The sequence below is a fragment of the Grus americana genome, chromosome 4 (assembly GCF_028858705.1).
Source record: "Grus americana isolate bGruAme1 chromosome 4, bGruAme1.mat, whole genome shotgun sequence".
Taxonomy (NCBI): Eukaryota; Metazoa; Chordata; class Aves; order Gruiformes; family Gruidae; genus Grus; species Grus americana.
The window spans coordinates 13,755,352-13,780,465 of record NC_072855.1 but is presented as its reverse complement, the minus strand read 5'-3'; the positions used below and the strand labels follow the sequence as shown (position 1 = coordinate 13,780,465).

At 40.7% G+C, this 25,114-nt stretch overlaps 1 protein-coding gene across 3 annotated transcripts in view; it reads right to left on the bottom strand.

Annotated features, from left to right (window-relative positions):
• Nucleotides 1–2,411: 2,411 nt before the first annotated feature.
• C4H4orf50 (chromosome 4 C4orf50 homolog) overlaps nt 2,412–25,114 on the bottom strand; it is an 84,356-nt gene continuing 61,653 nt past the window's right edge. For all 3 annotated transcript variants that reach the window (XM_054825236.1, XM_054825234.1, XM_054825235.1), the window contains one exon: nt 2,412–6,605. The gene's annotated coding sequence lies outside the window, so the exon portion shown is untranslated. The remainder of the gene's footprint in view (nt 6,606–25,114) is intronic.

Genomic DNA, 25,114 nt, shown 5'->3' with positions numbered 1-25,114 from the left:
GATCTGAGATTGATTAAATGACTAAGCAAATTTGAAGCATTGGATCAATCACAAGACCTGTTTACTGCTCATGTACAACGTAGTTATGCCATTTGAATACAAGCCCAGCCACACAGCACTATCATCTATGGCCTTCAGGCACGGCTGGTGGTCCCAGCACGAGAATAAACACAAGTTGTAAATTGATCAGGAAAAGTGGGAAGTTAAAGACAGAGGTCCCCAGGATTTCATGAGAAGCAAGCCCAGATAACCATCTTTCTCATTAACAACTACCCCTGGACGAAAACCATGTAAAAAGCAGTGAGGTAACATACCTGAGCATCACCAAAACACATCAGAGTAAAACATCTTTCTGTTCTGTGTTTGTTACAACACAGTGGTACCTCCTGTCTTGAATACCTTGGAACACTGTTACTTGCATGAGGGGAATTAGTCAAAAGTTCACTGATCATTGGTTATTAACACACCAATTTTAGTAGTTGCAGCATCGTAACTGACATTTCTTCAGGATTCCACAGCTCCCTTAAACCGTGCTACCACATTAACACAGTAATATCATATGGAGGTTTCACTGGTGTGTGGAAAAATAAGTATTGCTCATAGGATATTGCTATGTTACTTCCTTAAATTCTTCTCTTGCATGTAGACAAGTATTGATTTCTTTTGTTCCTAATGGTAACATTGAGATCATGTTGGGGGAAAAAAAAAAGCCAATTTGTTCCTCCACAGGACACCAAACCCTGATAGTTAGTGAAATATGCAGGTGGTACAGGAAGTGCATTATGTGACCTGCATGTCTTCATAAGCATTGGAAAAAAATATTTATTTTATGAGACATTTCTTTCCAATCAAGGGATGAATTTGAACCTCCAGAAAAAAAAAAAAACCTGATGGTCCCACAGTAAGTCCAATGTGTTGTACATAGTGCGTGTGTCTGCTAAATGATTCAGAGCTGAAAAGCATCTTTGGTTTAACATCTATAAAGCCGAGAAAGATGCACTCTGTTTACACTTGAGATCTACTTAGATAACATTGTTCAGGGTTCTAGAACTGCTCAGTTTTATGAAATAACAAGGAATAATGCTATCTTCTTCAGTATTGAGCTAGCACATTCATCTTAATGCTAATACATACAAAGACCACAAGACTCAGAGAACATATCAATACTTTAGAAAACAGCATTAAACTTTCAATTTAGAAATACATATAAAATTATTTTGAGTGTCTCTTTGCTTTTAAATGGATTTTTTTTTCATATTGTAGCCCTTAGTTTATTACAAACTGTGTTCTAAGTCAAAAGATGCATACTGTTCTTCTGTTCACTAAGAGATAAAACAGCAGTTTTAGCTGCTGCAGAAGCAGACCCAGTTACAGCCTGATACCCTGTCACCCTGTGAGTTTACCTAAAAACATGTGTGCAGCTTTGGAGAAATATACTGGTTTGGTATATTCTCTTTCAGACACTGCATCTCATCCTGTCTTGACATAGCTTGATGAAAAGAGGACAGAACTTGATTGAAAGTGCATCCTCTTCCTATAGGACCTTTATTCCAAGTAGACTAGATTAGAGAGAGCAGAAAAGCTAGAGGCAAGCTTGCTTCACACAATAAAAACCTTCAACAGACCAACGAGAAAGAAATCATTTACCGGCTTGGCTTCAGTTGTAGCTGGAACTCTTCTTGCAACAGTGTGAACACCATGAGCTAGAATAGAACTTCCCTCGTGCAGGGCCTCAGAGAACATGCAGTGTACATTTTGCATCTGTTTTTGCTATTGTGCATTTTACAACAGAATCATCAGACAAAAAAAGGCATGAACAGCCCAGAGGGAGCGAGTCTGAGAGACACCCAAGTTTTCTTTCTCCCAGAGGAGTGACTCGAGTCGCTAAGTCAGCATCCCTCTCTCTGCTCTACATGACTGTTGTATCTCTGGCTGCAGTGTCCTCCCCCCAAGGTGATTTGAACTGTCTCCTGACACGTAGGAACCATGGATCCAAAAGCCCACAAGCTGGGGAAGGCTCAGCTTTCCCCACTTCCTGAGCAGTGATCTACCCCATAGCATTTTGCTCACTCATATTAATTCTGCTAAATCAGCAAAGGCTGAATGGCAGCTCCTCCACCAACAGGAGCAAGAGCTCAGACGTAACAGTTTCCTTACCCTGTTAGTAGACCAGGTGGCTCCTTCCTCAAAATGGAAACTTTCTGGGTTGTTATCCAGGGATACAGTTGTATTTAGAACTATATTTCAGAAGCTCCACCACCATTTTAGAGTTAAAAATAATTAAAATTATAAAGTTTTTAATTTAAAATATGCATACATTTAATATACAAAATTATACAAATTATACATTTAACTAACATAGAAAAATACATCTTGTTAACAAGATAAAATGTCAACATATCTTACATAATTTAAGTGAGAGTTACAAATCTGTGATAATCATCAAGTAGACTTTGTGACTTCATTACAATTCTGTATCCTCCCTAGTTACACAGAAAATTAATACATATGTACAGTTGAGATCTATGACAAATGTCTTGGAGTGGAAATATTTGCTGAAAAGTTATTCATAAGGTTTCAATGGAACAGATCAAGAGTGGCCTCTTTCATGTTATTGAAGCTTCTCACTTAGCTGAGACCAATCTGACACCCAGTTAACAGGGTGGTCATGGGTCAGAGTTTATACTTTTTGCATATATTTACAAACACCCCTCCCTCCCCAATCTAGCTGGTACATCTGGTTAATAAGTATCCCACCACAAACCCCAGCCTTTTTGTGCATTCTTTGGCACCTCTTCAAATGGATCCCAATTTGTGGCCCTAACAACTGCTCGTCAGGACTTCTGGTTCCCATCCCACTGTGGGCTGTGCAAAAGAGTTAACTAGCTGCACAGCACTAGAACTCAAAAGGCAAGATCTCTATACATTATTCATCCCAGATTTCTCATTAATACCTCAGGAGGTGGGGAAATACCTTTGTTTCAGTCAAACAAATGTGTGCAGTAAGTACTTCTTATTTAATTTACATGGTTTCTTTGTCCAAGTTCCAAACAAAAGACAGAAGCGTAATTTATAAACAAGCTATAAAAATCTGTTCCATGCTGGGGCTTGTCTTACATACTGTGAGCCATGTAATGATTTTCTTTTAACTATTTACATATTCTTTAAAACTTGCTTGCCATCACAGGGAGCAACATAGAAGACCATCACCACTCTGATTTTCAGGTCCTCTTTTTTTGTTTGTTTTGTTTTATTTTGTTTTCTAGCTCTGTACCAACGAATTGCTCTTAATTCCTAAAAGATAAAATTCACTCACGAGCTAAAAGCTTATTCAACTTTTCCCAAGATCTCCTTAGGACCATCAGGGAGTACATGCATTGCCTCATACAGGCTTTTTTGCACAGGAGTGGCTTTCACCTGTTAACTGCATTTTCCCTCTTTTTTAGAAAGGACGAAACCACAATTCAGAGAGTAGAGAAATGTAGTTGTTCAGCATCGGTTAGTGCACACTGCGCAGTAACCTCTCACATTGGAATTTACATTTGCATATTCATATTCCCATAACAAGAGTCTATGTTACACAGAGAAACAATAGTCAACAGAGATTTATACCACGGATCCCAACACCACCAAATCAAGGCAGGTCTCCACAACTACTAATCTTTCTCTTCCTCTCCTGTGTGCATAGAAAATGTTAAAGAGAGCATGATGCTTATGTATCCATCATATGTGAGCATTTCTTAAGCCAAGTAGAAGAAAGCATGAAATCTTGGTCCCAGGGAAGCCAGTGGAAGTTTGCCAGTCACTTCAGTGGTACAAACATCTCATCCAGTACTTTTAAACTTTCTCCTTTTTTTTTTCTTTTTTTTTTTTTAAGCTTTACCTGCAACTTGCAACTTTCCTACTTGTCACATAATGGTTTATGCGTGGTTCCAAATGGTAGAACTTGTTAGCTATATTTTTAATTCATATCCTATATAAGATACAGTATACTCTCTTTCCTAACATTTCTGCAGGGACAGAAATTTCTGTCCATTATCCCATGGCTACTGATTTCTAATGCAAATATGTTTGGAGCCAAAGGCACGATATATTTTAAAGGAATTCTGCTAAAGCAGGAAAGAGGTTTGAACAAGTTTCTGTAATCCTAAGGGCTGTTCCCCCTCTGCCTCCTTAAGGCACTAAAGGATTTCCAAAGGATTAGTGGCAAAACCCAGCATGCACACGTCCCTCCCTCCACCCCACAGCCATGGTAAATTCAACTAAAATCCTTCATCTGCGAGTGAGAAATACCAGTAGATTTATGAAACACAGATCAAGGTTTCCACTTTTTAAAAGGCCACAAGGACAAACATCAGCCATGCGTTAGGTGGAGGTTTATCCCGGGAACTCTGCTGTGTGTGTAAAATATTTCCTGGCAATTGTATTATTCTGAATGCAACATGATTATCACGCCAGACTCAATCATTGTACCTCCAGCATCTGTCATCCATAGTGGTGTGAAGAACAGAATTTGGGATTTAAAGGTTGCGTAAGGAGCTGTGGAAATACTGTAAGCTGTATTTTCAATATCCTGTGATGCTCTATACAGGAGAGTGCATGTTAATAAATGAACTGTCAAAGAAATCATATTTTCCACATAACACTGTGCATTTTGTCTATTTAGGATGACAGAAGAAGATTGTATTTACTTATGCAGAACTTAGCAGCATCTTAATTTTTACTGTAAGGGATTTGGTCAAAGCAATATTGTGCATATAAAGCAATCAGAACAAAGTGCCCAATTTTGCATTCTGAGAAAGTATAACACAAAACAATAATACACGTAAATCATCCCCTGGCACATTTACCATAGATAGCACATCTAAACAAGCTAACTTCTTCTTAGTAAAAGCAAGCCAAACAGACTCTGTAACAACTAGACAACACTTTTCACCATAAGGCAACTAGAAAATAACGGCTAGGCTCTCTGTCTCAGTAAGCTCACATTAAACATTTTACTGCTTTCTTACAATCATTTGAGGTAAAGTTGGGATTTTCATTCCCAATCCTCAGCCACATGAATTGTACCCACCGGTCTATCAATTTAGTTAGTAAAGAGGCTTTTCCAATACTAGTGAGACAATTTTTATATTAGGAGGTGGTAGAATTTAAAGGAGATCAATGTGGTACAAACCACCAAGAATGAAGCACGTTCTACATTCCTTATGCTAATCGTTTTAAAATGAAACCAAATGGCAGAGAGCCTAGGATGTTACAAAATGGACAGGTTCATTATCAACATTTACAATTTATGGTGGGAGATTATGCATAAATACTAGGAAAGAGGCATGATGTTTTAGTTCAAGACTTAATTCAAAAGTAAGAAGTAGGTTTTAATTGCCTGAGTGTTGTGGAAATGATGTATGTTTTCAGGTGGATAGTATGCAAATGGATAGAAACCTACACATATGTCATTGCTTTATTTTAAGAACTTGTAGTTAAGCTTCAAGTGTTACCATGCCAACGTGTCATCTTGTTACTAATCATAATCTAGAAATGTACATTACATTAATCTGATTTGGGATTTCACAGTTTATTATCCTTCTGCCTCCTTTCAAAGGATATCTGGAATTACTGGGCAGCTAAGCATTGTACAGACAGCACATTCTAGCAGTTAGCTCAACATTAAAAAAAAAAAAAAAGAAAGAAAAAAGAGGAAATACAAGTTATAAACCAGTTAGAGAGCAGTACCTACATCTGCTCCCATTCAGGTCAACACGAGTATTGCCACTGACTTCAACCGTGCTGTGTGCCTTTCGTTAGAGAAGGAATGGATGTACCAGCATGATCCCTTAAGGACAAGTCTTGTGCATTCACATCTCCCTCCCTTCACAAATGGGTACTCAGATATGAACAGTAGGGGTTATGGGTGCATAAATCTGTGTTGTACACCGTGGCTGCAAAATGTGTTTGCATCACATGCACTATTACCAATCAGTGTGCAAAAAAGCACCTATATCAGAAAAAGCATGTATGTATGCGAATACCTTATCTGAAAGTTAAATTCAGTGTGGCCTATTCATGTGGTTGAAATAATAATCAATCTAGAGCATTAGGACACAGCGCTTTGATGTTCCAAGTGCCTCTCAGTGCACATGAAGTACATTCCCAATTCCTACTTACCCTTGTAAAAATGCAGTTCTATCTCATTTCCTAAACAGTTTGTACCCTCAAGTACAACGTCCTCAGAAATACTAAACATCCTACCTCAGATCAAAGCCTCTTTCAGGAATGCTCAAAGCTGTATGAGGCTGAAGATATTACATACCCACATAAGCAGACCCATGAAGACTGAGAGCCGTACTTAACTGGATAATTTCTTTAAAATGCAAATGCTGGGATCCCAAGAAAGCAAAACAGAATGAAAACCCAAACCACACATTGGGTTAGCCCGTATGGCCAGCTTCCACTACAGGATGTGGCTAAAACGTGGCAGATGGTAACTCAGGGCAACTTCTCAGTTTTCCCATAATGAAGCAGCTGCGGTCACCACCAGGTCAAAGCACCTTTCATCATCCCCTCAGAGCAGTATTGCTTCTTCTGTGTGACTGATACAGTCTTTTCTGGAGGAGGGGGGGGGGGAAAAACAAAAGAGACACAAAACCATCAGATAAGTATCTGGATTTTCCCAATTTAAGGAATCGTTTGTTATTTATTCAAGGCCAAAATAAAGCATTTGGGAAGAAGTGTGCCTAGGTGCTTCTGCACTAACGTAACGTAATGGCAGCATTAAGAGAACGCTTTGTAGAACCTGAACTGTTCAAAACACATAAAGACATTCTCCCATGATTTACTGATTGTAAGATGAAAAGCACATCCCATACCTTTCCCTTTTTCTATGCCTTCTTGTAAACAAGTTCCTGTCATCTGTTTATGGGAATGAACGCTCCCTTCCACCTTCCCAATACCATTTCATAAACCCTTTGGCAAGGATCTGTGGAAGTAGTCTTGTGGATAAAGTTCATCCCAGGGATTACAGCCATCACAAATTCGACCTTCCAAGTGAGTCCTATTTCTAGGCCTCTTCCCAGAGCAATACTCCTCATTTGAATTCTTCCTCAGATATTAAGTTTCAAAGCCTGCAAAATGTTATATCTGGCTTTGCAATTTCCACTGAGGCTCTCATTATTGCTGTTCATAGTGATGCACTGCCTGCATACTTAACGCTAGCTAAAACTTGGCGCCTACTGGAGAAACATACATCTTAATACATCAGGAGCACAGGAAATAATAATAACATACAGAATATTAAAAAATGGTATATTGTAATTATTACTATAATAATTGATTGGTGATAATAATTAACTCTCATTACTAAAACATGTCCCTTTCACCGATATGCCACCCAAAAGAGAAGAATTAAAAACTGGGAAAGAAGAGATCCTTTATGGCTTGTACTTTAGGATGGAAAGGTTTTTCCAAGCATGAAGAACAGAACTGAAAAAAAAATTCCGCAGAGTGAGGCAGAGTAATAAAGGGGAGGCCATTATTTTTGGAGAAGCAGCTAGGTGGGATATTGTGGGACACAAAACCAATGAGGTATGCAAAAGTCAGTAAGTGAGCCAGGAGAGTGCGAGTTGGGCAGGAGCACATCTAGGAGTCCTAGCAATTAGAGGTATTTAGAGCCCTTACATACTCCCTAGTTCAGATCTCCATCTTGGAGCAGAAGGTGGGAAATGTTCAAACTTGCTTCTGATTCAAAACAACACCGGAAGCTTTCTGCAGCCTTCATAAGACATTATACGTTATCCCTGCCTCTGCTGCAGGTGGACCCAAACAAAACTGGTTTTGGAATTTCTTCTCTTTCCATGGTCTAATAGAGCTCCAGGCTGTACTGCAAAGAAGTGAAGTCCTATGCAGTTCATTCTTTGTCTCCAGGTAAAGAAAGGGAAGGCTGCTAGAGTCTCCATGGGTCATCATCTTTTTTGATTAATGTCTTTGTAGTCTAAGTGCAAACAATCAAAACAAGACCCAACAGAACACATGGCCTTTGCTGTCCACAGCTTCCAAGGATTTTTCACGACATCAGGCACTTTCCCTTTTATAATTAAGATTACAAAGAGAAATATGACTTAGCAACAGCAGAGCTGGTCTTGTATTCTGGGATGGTCTGAAATACATTCCTTTCTCTCCCCTTCCACTCATACATAGTCTCTTCTCTGTGATCCTATCACCGTGTATAGGAGCTGGGGAGGATCAGAAGGATGAGTCCTTAGGTGCTCCTAAAACTTAGCCTTCTTTTAGAAGACAGGTTGCAATTTCAGTCCTTGAATTGCTTGCACATGAGCCACCCATTGTTGCCAGCTGTCAGTTTATTGACTTGTTGAAAGGAAAAAAGTGTCTCTAAATTATCACATCTGAAAATTGGTGTGACCAGAGTAATGGAAATCTGATTCAAACTTCATTCATTCAATGACCATATATGTTTTGCACTTCAGTGACCACAGCTTTTGTTATCCAGCAATTTAAATTTAAACCAAGTTCTCCAGTTTTCCAAAGTCAGGGATAAAGAATATTTGCCAAACACATGCTGCTAGACCAGGGAGCATTTACAAACCTAAAACTCAGTATTTGAGTTACATTCCCTTCATTTTTTATCATGTTTCTTGAAATGTTAGCCATCAATTATATTTCTTTTCTTGTCTTTGTCAGACTCTTCACTTTCTCTTTCACATTACTTTCATCCTCTTTGTCTGTCCTTCCTCCTTCCTATGTGACATTATTTGTCCCTCCTTGTAGTCGCCGCTCCAAGTCTTTTTGAAACCTTGTGCTCCTTTCAGTCTTACGTCCCTGACATATTTATCCTTCATCCTTCTCTTATTCTTTTTCTTCATACCACTTATCTAACCAAGCAGCATGACAACATAAACCACTATTGAACTATTTTGTAATTACTCTGGTCAGGGAAGAAGTCTGTTTTGTGAAATGCTTGAGGAAAATAAAAAAGGTCTTTATGATGTCACTTTACCAAAGAAAAATATCGACCAGTCGTTTCCAGTGCTTAAGCACAAAGGTGCAGTTTCCAACCATGCATCACAGTGATTAAAAACCATCTGAGTCTTTATCAGTAATGGACCTAAGAGTTTCAGCGTGGGTATTTCTGGTGGTCAGAAATTTGCTGGCCTCCTGTTCTTTGTTAGGGCTAAAGCACATGCTTGAGCACCGATGCAGAGGCTGGGCTCATGTTCCTTCACATCACAAGCAAAATCAATTTCAGTCACCAACACAAAGAACTGCTAATGCAGAAGGTCATTAAACAAAACTGATGTCTTCATGACATTGGAGCCTTAAAGGGACCCTTGCAACACAAAAGTGCTAAGACTGCGCACTGGTCTCTAAGCCAGGACTGAATCATTTCCAAAGTAACAAAAATCAGCAATCCATTTTCATGCACTCACTTGATGTTCAATCTTTTACCACCTCTGTGAGCCACCACCATTTATTTGTTCTGGCTGCTCCCTGTCCTCCTCATCTACCCTTGTTCATCATGTACTCAGATCATGGGAAGGAACCTCAGAAAGTCATTTAGATCAACCTACTCAAAGCAGAGTCGGATATGAAGTCAGACCAGTTTGTGCAGGGCTTGCTTAGTCAAATATTGAAAACCTCCCAGGATGGAGAATGCACGACCTCCCTGAGCAGCCTGTCCCACTGCTGAGCTGTCCTCATGGAGAAAATGCTTTTCCTATGTCCAGTCTGCACCTCCCCTGTTTCAACTTATGCCCATTGTGCATCTCATCCTCCCACCACGCACCACTGTGAAGAGCCCAGCTCTGTCTTCTCAATGACTTCCTCACAAGTTCAGGAAGGCTGTCGTGAGGTCCCTCCAAAGCTGGCTCTTCTCCAGGGTGAATCAGTCTAGGTCCCTTGGCCTCTCCTCACAAAGTGGTCTACCACTCACTCTCCCCCACCACCATACTTCCCCCCCCCCCCCCCCCCGCCCCAAATATCTAACCTCACATTTTTAAGGAAGCTCAGAGAGCACCAGTACTGCCAGCCAAGGCCATTGCTATCCCTTGGCCAGCTCAGCTTCTACAGAGACAGACAATACAAAGAATACAATGATAGAAATGGTACTGACTGGTCTGCACAAGCTCCTCCACCTCAGCTCACTCTGGTGGAACAGAACTAGTGCTCATCAACCACACCTCTTCCTAAAGAAGGTTGTCCTATTTAACTCTTCCACTCCAATCAGGTCCCCAGAGAGCAGAGCTCTGTGTCCACTGCCAGGGTCCGTGGTCTCTGTCCCTTGCAGGTGGAAGCCTCCCTGCCCCCCTTAAGAAGGTACAGCAGTAAAAGCTTTGCAAAAAAAGTTTCAGATTGTGCATCAAAGTCAAAAAGATATGAGCCAATATAGAGACATTAAAGACAAACAACAGCAGGGCTGGAAGGAAAAAACCCAAACCGCTGCAGGACTGTACGCACATTCCTAAAATCTCTATGGCATCTTCAGAGAGTCCCTGCTGTCTGTTTTAATTAATGAATGCACACACAAGATTTTAAGCTAAACAGTTCCTTCCATTGAGAAAATAAAGATGGAAAAAGAAGGATGCTATTTTATTCTGATTCTCTGAAAGAGGACATGAAATACAGGATACCGCTGTAAAAACATATCAAAATAATGTCTGCTAACTTTCCAAGTACCTGAGGGTGGACCATCACTGTAGTTCCAACTGCTTTACTCTGGCTTCTGACTCATCTAATGCATACCGGGAACGTTTCCTCATAACGTATAACGCACAGCATCAAAGATCTCAAGTCACGAGCACACAGCGAGTGCTCTGTGCCTCAGCCCTGCTGTGCGGGGTGGGTACACCCCCCTTCCGTTGTTTTGTATCATTAGAGGTATTTAAAGGGAAGAAAGTGCAAAATCCGAGGAATTAATAAAAAGTCTTTGTATCGAACAGGGACATACGTATGTTTGCTACTGTGAACAAATATTTGAAGAAGATACTCTGCAACACCTGAAAAGAGTTTCTGCTGCAAAATGTAAAAGAATTACTCTGCTGTGTCTCTGCCTTACCAAGTGTCACATATTATCCTGTCTTTACTACCACTGAAGCGTCACTGGCTTCTACCGCTATTCTGGAGCTGCAGTAGCACAATTGAGAGAAAACGCCAGGCAGGAAGGCTTGTGCTGTTCTTCAGTATTTGATAATAAAGTTACAGATATTTCACTTGGTCTAACTAATATAATCATGAGCATCCAGTCATTTTATCATTTCTACTAATTACAGAAAATCAAAATGTGTCTGTGGTACACACACACACTTTAATAGAAAAATATCTACCATAAATTTTTTTGTGTGTGTTTTATAGTACCTTATTTTAAAATATAAACATCTTTATTTAAAAAAAATGTTGATTACCTGCAAATAGAAAATCTGGCACAAAAAAAAGCGATTACATGAAAGCAAATGTTGCAAAGCTGCATTTTGCCCTAATACACATGGCTGTTTGGTAAAGAAATGCTATATAACCAAGAGCATACTGATCTTTGCAAAAACATTTTAATTCTGTATTTGGAAAAAAAGAAAATCAAATAGCATGCAGTGTAGTCTTCTCATTCACAAATTGCTGCTTATGAAATTCGTTTCTAACTGATGGATTCACAGTGGAGTTCAAGAGGTGTGAAACTCATTAAACTCTGAATGAAGACATATGGATCCCGATTATAATGAAAGGCCAATAGAGCTTGCCTATATCTCAGAGGAAAGGAAAAGCTACACCAGTTGCATCCCAGGGGAAAAAACCCAACCAGCTAACCAACTATGGCTGTTGAAAACCACAAATAAATTATGTTATCTTCTCTTAGAAAATGAAAATGAAATCATCTTATTTTACATTTTTGTGCTTAATAAAGCTATTACATATTAAATAGTGTTACATTTATAGATCTGATTCAACATCATTGCTCTGGCTTTATGCCAGTTTCTTATGAAACTAATGCTGTAACTCTGGTAAAAGGAATTCATGCCATGATAAATGAGGTTTTGTCTTAATCATACTCTATGCAAAATACGTTAATTTCATTAACAGTTGAATATGGTCAATATACAACATACAAGCAGTGCTGATATTTAATGTTATGGAACGTTTCAGGAAATGCCACACATACACTCATTTTCACACTGTTTGGAGAAGAACAATTTAAGAGTCTTAATTAGGGTTGGGTAATCACAGTGAACAGGAATTGCAAATACAAATCTTACAAGTGTGCATGGACAGTTGAATTCACTGCCGTGCTGAGCGACATTCTGCAAGTTAAGTTCTTCTGTTAATGGCCTATCAATATATATAGAAATAACGTACTTGCTTTCAAAAAATGTCTTCTAGAATAATATCCTTGCAATCATTTGCAGCTTTGAGATGCAAATGCTTACAGAAGAATCCCGATGTCTACCCTCCTGCTCACCAAATATTCCACAACTTTGCAGGCAGGCAGCAGTAACACACACACTTATAGATCAATCACTAACCCGAAATCTTGAAAACGCAGCCAAAGCAAGCCAGCTTGCCAAGAAGCTTAGGGTGAAACACGCTGATATGAAGCAGTCCAACAATTTAAAATGACAAACTAGGAAACCTCGAAGTCTGATCACAGATTGTTGAGAACGCACAAAAAAAGGAAAAACCAGCTAGAATATCTTTTTTTTATGATAGAGTTCACTCAGTGCTAGTCCTAATTAAAGAGTGGCCCTATTCCAATTTAAAATAAGAAACAATTAAAACACCCTTGTATTCAAAGCATCTTCCACAGGACACCGTTTACTTTACTGATTGGATTTTCCTGTACAGGCATCACCCCATTTATATACCCCAGAGCTTTTACTAGCCTTGAAAATCTAACAGCACATGTTAAATATAGGGTCTTTTTTGTGCTAAGGTAAATTGAGGACATGAACTTAGTGTTATTTACATCTCTCCCATTAACGCAGTTATAATGGATTTAAAGGCTAACACAAATGAGTTAACCTCACACCACAGAGACAGTGACAGCATGAGATGTCCAAATACGATGGCAGAGCGGTACCTTCTATACAGAGAACATACTGTTTTTGAGAAACATCTCAAAACAATAATGCAACTGAAAAAAGTTGAATGAAAAAGTAAATTCCAGAAGGATTATCTTGTCAAGTCAAAAAATGGAGACAATCCCTATCATGTGTGTATTTTGCTGAGGTTAGTTAAGGAAGTGAGCATTATAAAAAAATTACCCACAGTAACAGACACTAGTAAAACCACAAGAAATACTTCACATCTGATGTACGTCACTGTGTGCTTTAGCACCATAATACGTCCAGTTACAACTGGGACATAGAGTGTTTCTTCCAGTGCTGAAAATGCAACAGCCAGGTTGATCTACAACAATCTAACAGCACACACACCCCCGCCCTGCCCTCCTGCCCAAAAAAATCCCCCCAAAAAACCAAACAAAAAAAAACCCCAACAGAAGCATATTCCACTTGGTTATTTCCAAATCTTTTGGGCTGGTGGGCCCTCTTTTCCCTTACAGTTTCTCAGAGAGGCATCCTTAACATCAAAATCTTAATGATAAGGTTCTGGTAATGTGTAATATCATTTTTACAGACCAGTTGTAGAATATCACTGGAACAGATATATTTGCAATAGGTAACAGCCATGAATCCTGTAAAAACATTTGCTGAGTTCGATTCAACCTCCTTGCAGCAAGGCATTGCAAACTGGATCAACAGACTATGGGGGGAAAGCCTGTGCCTCCGAGCAGCACCCTGCTCTGTGGGGGATGCTGGGGAAGCCAAGGAGGTGAGTACAACCATGAAACTCTGAAAGACCTGCTGGGAGAGAAGAGCACAAATTGTGAGCAGGGCAACATAAGGTCCTTGGAAGTAGAGGCCATTTGGGCCCTTCGGTCTCTGGAGCATGCTGTCTCGTTACCAGATGATCCTCCCAGGCAATCCTATTCACATTTGCATGCATAAAGGCTGCCCAGAAGACCAAGGGTTGCATTCATCTAAGCCACAGCAACCTTTGGGCCAGAGGCGCTTTGTCCTGGGGACAGCAGTGATGCCTGCAAATGTGGACCTGCCCATTGTCCTTCAGGAATTTTAATGATCTGAAAGGCACTACAAATGTCCTACAGAAAACCATTCATTTAAATTATTTGACTTAGGCGGAGTCACAGGCATTTTTTTAAAAAGTCAAGGTCATTAAGAATGGCTCACTCAATACGAGACAATATTTTATGACTCACAGGAGATTGGGAAAATCAGCAGCAACACTGCATATTTAGAGTATAATGTTTAGTCACCAAAGACACTTTCAGAGTTATTGCCTCCTCCTTAGACACATTTTTTTAATTGCCGCAACAGAGCTGCAGCAGTAACAAAGAAATATCTTCCCCTTAAATGCACAGTCATACAAGTAACTCATCAGCAGGTTTGCCTTGCTGCTGTCAGCCTAAGAAAAATGGGCAAGTGAATTCACATTGCAGCAAAGCATTTCTTATGTATCCTACTACCCCTCCAACCGTGCAGAGAAAAATGTTGTATGCACATCCAGAACAGATTAAGTAGCATCTGAGGAAAAGGATTTCTAGATGCTCTGCACCCCATAGCAAGAGGTTAGGAAGACAGGAACACACAAATATTTGAGCTTTTCTGTTTTGCTTTGTTTTCCTCACCTTTACAAAGGCCTGTTACAAGCCAGAATAACTGCAAGAGTAGGTTGGATTTTATTTTTAAAGTAGTAATCAAAGCAGTACCATTACATGCAAGCAAATCATAGGCTTTCTGTGCTTACTTCCTCACCCTGTTCCTAGATCAACCTACAGCAGATTCGTGTGTTAGCCTGCACAGCCCTGTCTGCCAGAGGCAAGGGATGCACAGCCGTGCTCGCAGGAGCACTAGGGGCTGGTACCCTTGAACACCCCACGGCAGAGCCAGACAGACCGCTCGTCACCTCCAGACCAGCAGTGCCTTTTGCTCAGAGGCAGCAATCTAAAGACTGCGGAGTTTAATAACTGTAACACGGCGTTACTGCAACATATTTGAATGCATCACCAACAGTAAAAGTCTAAGTGGCTTTATCCCAAATATAACTACTTGAAAATTACTAATAAAAGAAAAACATTCGCTATTCCCATCAGTATTTACAGAGGCAAAGCAAGTTTGCCTGGTCCAGCTTTATCCCTGTGGAGGAGGATTCAGCATACAGCATGTGACCTACATAGCAGGAAGTCAAACTTTGTTATAATCCTGTCCCCCTGAGCACTGAAAAATTTGGAAATCAGACAAGATGAACGCAGTGGCCCAGATTCTCTCTGTCACTTGGGCAGTTTTGCATTGCATCATTAGTCCTAATTCACTCTGCAGGGCCATAGTCGTGACAGTGAGCTGCAAGGCCTGTTGTGTTATCATCCTCCTGCTCTACGGCGAGAGCATGCTCACCTTCCAGGGACCCCCAGCTGCTGAAACGTCACTCTCTAGCTGTAGATTTTAAGTATAAATTACAGTAACCTTTAGGCTGCTATCACTTACACTGGAAATATCTGTATTGAATTTTAAGTACATGCTTGGGATACATGTGCCTGGACAATTCTACTGTCCACACTGTTTGGACCACTGTCTCTACTCAGACACAGACCTCAAGGTCAATCATAAAGCAAGCACGGGAAAAAGTGCAGGGTGCCAACATATATTTCATCTGCCTCTCCAGTACCATCATATTAGCCGCTATGCCAGTCAAGAGCCTTCCTAAAATAACCATGTTCTCCAATACCATTAGGACAACTGGGATTTGTAGGCCATCTGACTACAGGCAGCCTAGTGCGGTGTGAAGAGCTGCAGCTGACCTGCATCCCAGCTACAGAGATACTAGGATGGTGTAAATATCTCTTCATCCTCTCTTCTGCCTCATTGAGTCTTGCACCCATTATATCTAAAGCAAAGGATGCAGGACCTCCAGGATCAGGTGCTGACATGTTAGGGTTTCTGCATAGGATTACTAAAAGTGGTCAGAAACATTTTACATGGAACATTTGATTCTGATGAGGCTGCAGGAATCACGCCTGATTTCCTGCCAGGTCCCCTTCCCTGTTCTTCAACAGTACTCCTGGCAGGTTGACAGAGAGTGGGAGTTCGAAAGAAGTTATTGCTCCAGGATTGTCTCAGAGATTGCAGAGCTCCTAAGCTGCTGGCTGCTCTACAGATCTCATTAGGCAGGATGCCAAGAAACTCAGAGCGGAGTATCCCTCCCTCATAAACACCAAGGCTGCCAGCTCTCTGTTAGCACACCAGACAAGAAGCAAGAGTCTGGAAGTTCTGGAAATGTTCAGCTCCTTGGCATCACAGGCAGCCAGAGGATCCAGACAGATTGCCTTGAGCTGGAGACCCCAGAGCTTCTGATGCCTCCAGTTCCAGGTGTTATTAACTTGGACTAGATGATGGTTCTCAGTCCCTTCCTACTGAAAATACTCTATTCCGTTCATTAAGAATTCAAAAAACCCCTCATTTTCATTTCAAATCAGAATAAAATCAAATTAAACAAATTATCAAAATCCTCTGCAAAATGGCATGATCTTTTTCCATGCTGCACCACTTAAATAATGGGCTGTTATGGCTGGTGTACCACACATCTTGTGGTCCTGTTCCCTAAACAAAGAGATTCTACCACTTACTCAGCAGACTGAGCTTTCATCACGTTCATCACCTCCTCACCCTTCCTCTTTATCCCAGGTATTCACACCCTCCCAATTTTATTTTCAAAAGCAAGCCCTTTAGGGAATAACATGTTTTGTGGGGTTTTGCCCTTTAATCATACCTCTATAGCCACACAACTCCAGAGAAAGTAAGCAGAAGGCAACAAAATATAAAAATACACTAATTTTGTATCTTCATGTTGACTAAATTGTACAGGATTTATTTTTCTCAAACCCCTGTTACCACAAAGCTCTATATGCAGGTCAGCAGGCTTATGTAACAGTGATGCATCTGGCTCTCTGTCCCAAATAAGACAGAACATGCTGTGACTGCTACATAACCTTGTGTGCTGCTCATCAAAGGCTCACATCCATCCTTTTTTCCTATTAAAGGAGACCCACTGAAATCTCGGCCTTCAATTTTCCAATGACTTGTAATTATTACATGTTCTCAGCCTGGTGCTTACAATCAGACACACTAGATCATTTTCATGAGGGCTTTTTTTTTTTTTTTTTTTTTTTCACTAGTGCCATCCATTCAAGTGCAGTTTTGTTTCTGGAAAGAAAAGATACTGAGTTAATTAGTTTTAGTTATATCTGAATATAACTACGTTTTAAGTTCAGTTGTTAACCTGTGAGTTCACTTCATCACATATTCTTACTGATGCTTCTTGCTTTGCCTTTTCCTTTGACCTCTTCCATTTTGTCACACATCAACCAGTCACCTCTGTGAAATGATCAAGGCAATGGTCAGGGACTTCATATATGTCCACAGGACACAGCATGGAGGAGACTCTATCCAGACATGGATGTTGTAAAAATCTCTCCATTAATCTAGGTCAAGATATTGTGAAGGGAAGGGGACACAAATCAACAGCAGGTGCCCAGCTCTGATGCTGAAATGAGGTATGCATAGATTCATGTCGTGTACTCATACTTGAGAACAACAGATCTGACCTACTACAGTAGGCACCATAATGTGTTTTATTCAGCTATCAAATACATGTAGACATCTACGCAAATCCCAGTTCTAGACTGAGAAGGTAACTCTAATTTGTAACTCCAGCCTCCAGCTAGCATGGAAATGAAATCACTGATTATCTATCAATATTCTAATATGGTTAAATGCAAGGTGATGCACTAGGAAGAAGTGCATGCAGAGTGGTAGACCATGTCCAGAATAGCACCAAAGAAAGATCAGAGACTGTTCTAGCCAACAAGTCAGCATGACCAACAAGCACAAACCAGAAAGACCAAACAGGACTTGGCATGTAAACTAGCAGGGTGATTGACAGACAAGTCTTTGACATCTCTCAGTCTGAGTAGCATATGCGAAGGAGGATTTCCCTAGCCTTACTCCTGAGTTTGAGACTTTTTAGAATAAATGGTCCATTCTGTAGGTATGTCTTCACATCTTTTTTTTTTTTTTTTTTGGCATTTGATTCCATTTTTAACACAAATTAAAATATTGACACTAGGCCAGGACAATAATTCGATATCAAGTTCACCAAAACCAATGGTTTTATCTGCAGAAGTATAGCTCTAAGACTTCCTAAATTCGCATCTGTACTAACATCCAGAGCATGGCCTGTTAAGTTCATCGACAGAGCAGGCTCATCCACTGAGCAATATTATGCTCAGATAATATATGCAGTGCTATAATGAGCCCATTTAATCAACACTGTCTATTCTGAAAACAGGAAAAAAAATTCTGTATGTTTATCACACTCCACCCACTTTAAGCAATTAGTTTCAAAGACTTCCTGACTAAATTTACATAAAATACATCCTTCCATCCTACACCTTGTTAATGCATTAGACTATAATTTTATAAGTTCTTGGAGATCACCAGTGGCAGACAGGTATCAGAGATAACAGTATGTCTCAAGGACACAGTCCCAGGAATTTATGAGGGCAGCAATTTCCTCATCACCTTCATGGATTTACACGCCTGTGGAGCAAGAATGCTATTTAGAGTCAGAGATCCTGTGGGTCTGCCTGCAGAGAGAAGGCTGTGGATGCAGATAACCTCTGCATTTTTTAGGCTCTGCTTTGAGCAGGTGGATGAGAAAAGAACAGCTATCAATGGGCATAAAGCTGCAGTTGAAAGATCAGCAAGACTCACTGGAAAACCTCTGGAAGAGGGAACTTCAATCATTTGCAAGGGGAGAAGCAAGTGAAATGATCCGTCTGCATAAGATTTGAGGAGCGGGCTTCCTATGGACAAAATGTTTGGTTACTAGGGGGTTTTAAGCCAGGACTTCAGCTGGCATAACTTCATGAGCTAGCTCCATTCTAGACTGATGGCTTAAGCAGGTGGTGATGTATTTGTGGCTTTCAGTTAACAACTTTGATCTTTCAAACCCTCCTCACACAGATCTGTTCAAGAGTGTCGGAACGAGAACAGCGTATTCAGGAGACTTATAAGATTAAGCCCAAAGTACTAGGACACAACAGTTCTGTTGGCAATAAGCTACTGCAAACAGTTGCATAAGCTGAAGAAAAGCAAGAGCAATAGTTCCAAGCGTCTGCTTTTAGCATTATATTTACAGCTTTTCCCTGACTCTGCATATATTAACCAGATTGCAAACTTGTAGTGAGTGGAGGGAACAATTTGGCTATTTATAAGAAAGTTAACCTTTAGGAATGACCTTTGTTTTAACATTAAAGGGATCTGCTTCATGTTCAGAGGACAAGCATTTTCATCACTTGGAAAAAATAGAAAATAATCCATAACTATCTGTGAAGACAGCCAGAAAGATTTCAGCCTTGCACTCTGCAAGACCTTGGCTGATACAGACCGTATAAAGATGAAGTCAATGCAATCCTGAGACTGCGACGAGGCACAGACAGTGCCGGAGTGAAGCGACTCCAGACCACATGCCAGGATGGGGGAGAAAAACACTGTTAAAAAATGTTTTTCTGACATGACCACTTTTCGTTGCAGAGTATTCCCATTGGCTTTCTTCTAATCGAAACAAACACACCACACCTACCTTTGCTGAGAAGTAACCCGCCAGTATCAGCTAACAGCTGAACTCCTCAGCCATATCATTTGTCTAGTAATAAGCTGGGACCAAAAAACTAGAAACAATGGTTGGCATGACACAATTTTTCTGACCTTACTTCAGTATTTCCTTGTTTCCAGGGCAACTTACAAAACTCATGTAAGAGAATCCCTGTCGCAATTGAAAAAATAGATTTTTATTTTTAGATTTAGTTAACCCATTCATTAAGAAAAGGAAACAAAATCAAACTAATTTGAGAGCTGCAGTAATACAGCAGTAAAATAAACACAATGTTGTCATTGACTCTGTCTGTGGAAACAATTAACTGAAAGGACAAGACACTGTTGTTTACAGAGGTCCTGGGCTGGTTTACTCAGGTTACTTTGTATCTTAGCAAGCTATTTCATAAAAATATTTCAAACATATTGTGACTATACCCTCATTATGCTTTCTTTAATTTGCTCGGCTGATTCAAAATTAACTTTCTGATAAAAGATCATGGTAGCCAAAACTTGCCTTCCTTTCACCTTCAAAGACACAAAACCAGTGAAGCAACCTTTGGTTTTCTCCAGGGAGAATGTATGATGGTCCCAAATTGCATACTAATACCATGAATTATTCAAAATCACAGCAGGTAACAACAAACATTTTGTTAGGCATAATGATACAGCTTAAACATGAAAAACCATAGGAGTATAATTAACAATTACAAAGCAGAGTTCAATTAAATAGCAATTCCGCTGCTACTTATGCACTTCATTGGTGGATGGTTCATGCCACTAACCTCAGTTTTCAGCAGTGCAGAACTGTTCTAGCCCCAGGAGACACAAAGCTTCGGATATTCCCTCTTGCTCCATGACAAGCTGTCGTGGTTTAACCTGGCCGGCAGCTAAAGCAACCACACAGCCGCTGCTCGCTCCCCCCACCCAATGGATGGGGGAGAGAACCAAAAAGAGGTAAAACTTGTGGGTTGAGATAACAACAGCTTAATAGGCCAGAAAAGGAAGATAATAACAACAACAATAATAACGATAAAAGAATATACAAAAGAAGTGATGCACAACACAATTGCTCAGCACCCGCTGACCAGTGCCCAGCTAGTTCTCGAGCCATGGCCCTCCCCGGCCAACTGCCCCCAGATTATATGCTGAGCATGACGTCATATGGTATGGAATATCCCTTTGGCCAGTTTGGGTCAGCTGTCCTGGCTGTGCCCCCTCCCAGCTTCTCATGCACCTCCTGCAGATGGCTCGTGCCTCCTCGCTGGCAGGGCCTGGGGAGCTGAAAAGTCCTTGACTTAATTGTAAACACTGCTCAGCAACAACTAAACATCAGTGTGTTATCGACATTATTCTCATACTAAATCCCAAACACAGCACTGTACCAGCTACTGGGAAGAAAATTAACTCTATCCCAGTCAAAAGCAGGACAGAAGACGAACACAGAGGTCTGTATGGAGACCAACTACAACCAGTCCCACTTCAGCAAACAGGAGACAAGTCTCCAACTGCTTCCAGTTTGCTTGCTCTCATTGGGAGTATTTGGAAAGGAATTTGAGGCAGGCCATGCTCCTCTCCCTCCAGCACATTTGTCCAGTACAACCTCGCCCCAACTAACTAGGATTCACTACATTATACACCATCATCATCAATAGTTCCAGCCCTAATATCTGAATGTGAAAAATGAGGCCTGGAGTTTCAGAAACACGTCCTCTGTCATTCAGCAAAGCACAAGGGATACTTCATGGGACTAATTAGCACCTCTGCTACACTGCTGTCTGACTCAGCATAATGTAGGGTATGCTGTAATGATGTATCTGGAACAAAAGAAAAAATTCAGTTCCAACACAGGGACACAGATTATTGGAAGTGAGACTTAAAGTTTTTGTGGTCTGAATTGTTCACGCAGCAATTGCACAAAGAGATTGTTCAGAAAAGAAAGTAAAGGGAAAAATTCCACATTTCCAGGAAACTAGTGAAGATCAGTCATTCAGCAAAATAGAGATCCCTCCTTCCTCTGTCTTATAAAATGTAAATTACATCACAAAATAATATAATTTAGGAAGTCTAAGAAGTCGTCATGGCCCATGTCTCCTCAGAAAAGTGTTGCATTGTTTATGAAGAGAAAATTTAATGCAAAAAAGAAGAGAAATGAGAATATAAATACCTGCTGCAGTGCTCTTTAACGATAACAGATGACCTTCTTTTGACTGAAGGCCTCAGGTTGGAGATAATACATCTAACATATTACCAGCTATACTGCATTCATTTCCAATTTACATTTTGTATCTCCCCAGGTAATCATTATGTAGTGATACAGAAAAGACAATTCAAATCTTCCTTACACCCATAAGTCATTTTATTCTAAGTGATATGAATTAAGGGATGCTGGGAAGCTTACAGGGAAAAATAGACCTTCACTGAAAGCATGAACTAATTTTTAAATAAAATAGTTCATTCACCCTTATTTCCTTCCACCCTTCCTCACTCCTTTAGAAATAGATTTTCATGCCTTGTCTTCAGAAGATTCATCAACAGTGCTGGGATGCAACCAGTTCAACTGGCGTGCTCCTCCGACGGAGAGGATTTCACCAACTGCAGCCTCTTCCACAGCTCGTGTCTGTGCAGTCAGCTATGAGGAAGAGGATGACCGTGCTTTCTCTCCATTCAAACCTCAAGCCAGCATTTAACTAGCAGTACCAGACACCAGAGACAAAGGTCAATTATCTAAGTAATTTTTAGACAAAAAAGGTGCAAGGAGATAGTCATGGCTAATTACCCAGACATTCTGTATCCCATACCTTTGCTTGAACATACAGAGCTGCTGCCTTGAGCCTGAGAAAGGGCAATGAGCTCATAAAGAATAACACAAGGCAACTTCCAGGTATACTCACTTCAGTAACATTTCTTATGGAGGTGTTACATTTTCTTTCTTTGCTTCAAAATATGTAAAATTCTGTCTTTTGTGGAAGCAAATGGAAATACACACATTCCCCTGAAGTTCCTCCATCATTGCCCAAGGGATTTAAGCCCAGAGTTGGGCATTCAGTTACCCATCTGATTTTGGTGCCTGACTGCCTTGGGTAGATGGGCCATGCCTATCCTCTTATCACTGCAGACTACACCTCGAAACGTGCTCAGCAGCACTTTGCCTGTGGCTATCTTTTCATAAGACTAATGCACAGAAGAGACTCCCCTATATTCAATATATCCACCTAATCTCTCTTATAAGAAGAATAATAAATGTGGATACTTCTCTGATCCTGCAAATCCTTGGTTACACAAGGAACAAGCAATATGAGTAAGAGCTTTTCAGGGACAGAACTTGTTTTATCAGCAGAGACTACACATCAGTGGGAACTGTTTGGAGAATTTTTATTTCAGAGTCTAATGCTATTCAGTCTGTTCAAGTAATTACCATCTTGACACACCGAGGTGGGTGTTAGCTGCAAGGGTTAACTGCTCTACCTCTCTCCCACCTTTCTGACAGCACCAAAGAGTCTGAATTGAAACAAATACCAATGTGAGCAAATTACAAATACCCAACCATTCCCTGTGTCCCACCAAGGGGGAAGCACCTTTTCTTTCAAGTTCTCTCCTATCTAATCACATAACGAAATTATAATCAAATATTCCAATTTACTATATCAGTTCTGTGAAAGATGCAAAACCAGCAACTGCTGTCTCATTAGCTGCTCTGCAGCTGTGTGAAACAGCACAACAACCAGCTAATGCAACAGCCATCTCTAGCCCGTGACCCGGAGGACGGAGCGGGTAGAAGTTTGCGTCTGGCAATTGCATGAGACATCTTCTACCCCTTCCCTGTTCTCCAGAGGAGAGCTCATTTCACGGCCAAACTTTTTAGTTGGTTCTTGAGCAGAAACAAAACCACCTTTGTGCTGGGAAGGAGGGAAGGAAAGCAATACAAATGGAATTGCTGATGCAGAATCTTTCTTTCCCTTTTTCCCCTGCAGAAAGCTGCCAGGACAGCAGTAGCCTCTCGCAGGGAGCGGGCTGACAGTCTCAACAAAGCAAGTCACAAAACTGATCTGGCTTTTCAGGGCCAAACAAAAAGGAAAAGAGCTGGGACCCTTCTAAAGCAATGAGAGGTTTCCTTTGTAAGACTGAAGGCTGAACGAAGGCTCATGAGACACTACAACTTTAACTCTTTCTTTTATTTCACTGGTTTAGGCTCGAGTGTTATTTCACAGGCTTAGCCAGCAACTTCAATTGGTAGCACAGCTGAGCTGTGGCTACAGGAGTATTTTTAGGCTTGGTTTCCAATGGAAACGGAGCATTCATCACTACTGTGCCTCTCTGTACCTGCATTCCTGCCTTACTTTTGAACCCAGTGGCCATATTTAACTAAAACCAACTTAGGCGAAAAGCCTCAAACTTCCCACAAGTTTTCAAGAACTCAGAGGCCTGGTAAAAGAAAGCAATTCCCACAATAAACTGCCTCGCTATTGAAAAAACTACACAAGTTAGGATTTTTTTCCCCCTACAGGGTTCATGTGGGTCCTCTGCATAGCCAAATACTGCAAAGCTTCAGCCAGGGCTCAAGCCCCTGCAGTAACTGTCAGCAATCTTCAACTCGTGGGCAAATCCAATTCAGAAGTCTGCTGTTGCCTCCCACTTACAGCTTCTCATGCCTGTATCATCAGGACAAGTCCCTGTGATAGACCGGCACTAGCATTTATTGACGTCTGTTACCTAACCGCTGTGTAATCTAGGCTTTTCCCCGTAACATGAAGTTGCCTAGTCCCCACTAGCACTGGGCTGTCTGCCTCAACAACTGTATTCAGCAATGTGGACTTAGCTTCACAGAAACCACCTTTTCTTGATTTTCAAAACATCCAAACTATATCTGCTTCCCCGAGGGCCACTTCACACATGGGATCCATACCGGACTGTCTTTTGACAGTGCGATTGCAGGCTGCAACAAATGACGATCCTATACGCCATAATGCACAGGTTTCCCAGTGAACAGCACCTCTGGCGTTACTAACCCATTCCACATGAAATTGGCTTTCAGTGCCAGCCTGTCTCCTGCTCCACAAGTCAAGGGCCTAATCCACGCGGGACTAAGTGCTCACTCAATGGACCTAGGCGTTACATTAATCAGGGTGCTGGTTGCAAGCACCCCTCAATTATTTTATTTGTCTAGATAGCCAGATCCTTCACTGTCTTTATATTGGTAATGCCAGGTTACTATAGCAACCTCTGTGTGACCTGCATAATCAAGACAGCAGAGAAGAGCTGATAGCTGAATTAACGTATGCATAGCCTTGAATAGGAAACTTTAAAGAGTAAAGATTAATAATCTATGAAATTTGTATATACTCTACTCATGATGTTACATTTATCCCATTTCATTTCCTTTTCCA